The sequence below is a fragment of the Myotis nattereri genome (assembly GCF_964212035.1).
Source record: "Myotis nattereri genome assembly, chromosome: 7".
Taxonomy (NCBI): domain Eukaryota; kingdom Metazoa; phylum Chordata; class Mammalia; order Chiroptera; family Vespertilionidae; genus Myotis; species Myotis nattereri.
Genome location: NC_138082.1, coordinates 80,488,029 through 80,491,064, shown reverse-complemented (window position 1 = coordinate 80,491,064; position 3,036 = coordinate 80,488,029). Strand labels below are relative to the sequence as shown.

General features: G+C 42.2%; 1 pseudogene across 1 annotated transcript; it reads left to right on the top strand.

Annotated features, from left to right (window-relative positions):
* The first annotated feature begins 1,231 nt into the window (after window positions 1–1,231).
* LOC308521966 (S-adenosylmethionine decarboxylase proenzyme-like) lies at window positions 1,232–2,211 on the top strand (annotated as a pseudogene). Its single transcript has one exon. The product of its transcript is annotated as an S-adenosylmethionine decarboxylase proenzyme-like (transcript).
* The last annotated feature ends 825 nt before the right edge of the window (window positions 2,212–3,036 follow it).

The following is a 3,036-nucleotide window of genomic DNA, read 5'->3' as shown; positions in this document are numbered from 1 at the left end:
TTCTTGCCTTATGGCTCTGGCTAAGATGTCCACTGCTATCTATACTAATAAAAGTGTAATATGCTAATTTGACCAGGTCAACCAGCCATCTTCCTTACATCTGACTTCCTTCCAGACAAAGCCACAGTGGTGGGGATTAAGGCAGAGGTGGTGAGGGGTGATCAGGCCAGCAGGGGAAGGCAGTTGGGAGCCATCAGGCTGTCAGGGGAGGGCAGTTTGGGGCCATCAGGCTGGCAGGAGAGGGCAGTTGGGAGCCATCATGCCGGCAGAGGCAGTTAAAGGCGATTAGGCAGGCAGGCAGGTGAGCTGTTAGGAGCCAGCAGTCCCGGATTGTGAGAGGGATGTTCAACTGCCGGTTTAGGCCCCATCCCCAGAGGGGTCCCAGATTGGAGAGGGTGCCGGCCAGGCTGATGGACCCCAGCCCTTCCTGTGCATGATTTTTGTGTTAAATAAAAGTGTTGAAAGTGGGCATCCTTGTCTTGTTTCTGATCTTAGAGAAAAAAACTTTTAGAGTTTCATTGCTGAGCATAATATTAGCTCTGGATTTCTAACATAAAGGCTTTGTAGTACACTCTTTCCATGTCCAGTTTATTGAGAGATTTTATCATTAAAATATGTTGAATTTGGCTTCCACAGTATAGCTGGTGACATTAGCTAGTGCTCACTCTGCTCTCTCTAACAGGAAAACAGTGGACTACAAGAAACTGAACTATATCTGCCTCGATTTCCAACAGACTCACATTCAACTTTTCACTCACACAAAAAAAAAAGAAGAAAAAAAAAAGCCAGGAAAATTTTATTAATTCTTAAAAAAAAAAAAAGTTAACATAAAATTGTAGCCATAAAAAAGTCAGAGGAAAGTTGTGGGGAGGAGGGGGGTAAGAGATCAACCAAAGGACTTGTATGCATGCATGTAAGCACAACCAATAGACGCAAGACACTGGGGGTGGTGAGGGGTGAGGGCAAGTGCGGGGGGGTGGGGGTTAAGGGAGCCTGGGGGGAGGTCAATGGGGGGGGGAAGGAGACATATGTAATACTATTTGTAATACCTTAAAAATAAAATTAAAAAATAATAATTTAAAAATTTTAAAAAGAATTTAAAAAAGGGAACCTGAAACAGCTGGAACAATCCGCAGCAGCGGTGGGAGAAGAGATTTAATTTAGTTGATTTTCTGTGGTTGTTGGTTGTTCGCTAGCCTCACGGTGATAGAAACTGCACATTTTTTTTTTTGAAGGGACCAAGAAGCTACTGAAGGTTTGGTTCTCCAAGCAGCAACCCGAGGCAAGTCAAGGTTCGGGGGATCTTCACACCATCCCAAGATCCGAGTGGGACATACTTTTGAAGGATGTGCAATGTTCAATCATAAGTGTGACAAAACTGACAAGCAGGAAGCTTATGTACTCAGTGAGAGTAGCATGTTTGTCTTCAAGAGACGTTTCATCTTGAAGGCATGTGGTACCACCCTCTTTCTGAAAGCCCTGGTTGCCCTATTGAAACTTGCGAGGGATTACAGTGGCTTTGACTCAATTCAAAGCTGCTTTGATTCTCCTAAGAATTTCATGAAGCCTTCTCACCAAGGGTTCCCACACTGGGAATTTCCAGGAAGAAATAGTTTCTTAATGCAGATTTCCCAAATGGAGCAGCATATTGTATGGGACGTATGAATTCTGACTGTTGGTACTTATATACTTTGGATTTACCAGAAAGTAGGTAATCAGTCAGCCAGGTCAAACCCTGGAAATTCTGATGAGTGAGCTTGACCAGCAGTTACGAACCAGTTCTACATGAACGATGGTGTTACTGCAGAGGATGTCACTCGTGAGAGTGGAATTCGTGACCAGATAGCAGGTTCTGTCATTGATGCCACAATGTTCAGTCCTTGTGGATATTCAATGAATGGCATGAAATCAGATGGAACTTATTGGACCATTCACATCACTCCAGAACCAGAATTTTCTTACATTAGCTTTGAAACAAACTTAAGTCAGACCGCCTATGAGGGCCTGGTCAGGAAAGTTGTGGGAGCCTTCCGGCCAGGAAAATGTGTGACCACCTTGTTTGTCAACCAGAGTTCTAAATGTTGCACGGTGCTTTCTTCGCCCCAGAAGATTGAAGGTTTTAAACATCTTGATTGCCAGAGTGCTATGTTCAATGATTACAACTTTGTTTTTACCAGTTCTGCTAAGAACCAGCAGCAGCAGCAGAGTTGATTAAGAAAAATGAAGAAAAAAACGCAAAAAGGAAACACACATAAAAGGAGGTGGTGGCTCCTTTTTAGATATTGATACCGGGGGCCATGCTTTCCATAACCACCACCTTGTAGTTGCAGAAAGCCCCAGATGTAATGATAGTGTAATCATTTTGAATTGCATGCATTGTTATATCAAGGAGTTAGATATCTCGCCTGAATGCTCTCTTCAGTGCTTAGGCATCCTATGCCACTCTTGCTGTGAAATGGAAGTGCATGTAGGAAAAAAATTTTACTATATGAAACTTTAAACACTTGTGACAGCAATTCAATTTGGTTTATGCACAGTGTAATATTTCTCCAGGTTTCATCCAAAACTCCCTACAGACAAGGCTTTCGTCCTCATTAGGTGTTGGCCTCACCCTAACCATCTGGGACTGTTCTAGTAAATTGCTGCCAGGCTGTTACCTCCAGTTACCTCTAATTTCTAGAACATATTCTCTACCAATGTTATTGAAAACAATTTATACTTCATCCAGATGTTCTTATGCAATGGCAATTAAAGTCTTTCTTCCTCTTAAACGGATCGCAGTTAACCATTTTGTGTGCTACTATTTTAACATTATTGCTTCCCGAGTTTGTATTCCTTTCATTGATTTTGTTCCTCACCATGGTGTCTCCCCTCCAAAGCCTGCCCCAATAAAGCAATACACTGTTTGAAAATGAAAAGATGCTGAATTTTTTCAAGTGATTTCTGACATGATCATGTGATTTTTGCTCTTCATTTTGGTAATGTGATATCACATTTTAGCAGCTAGACATGAGATGAACTAAACTGGAAATCCTC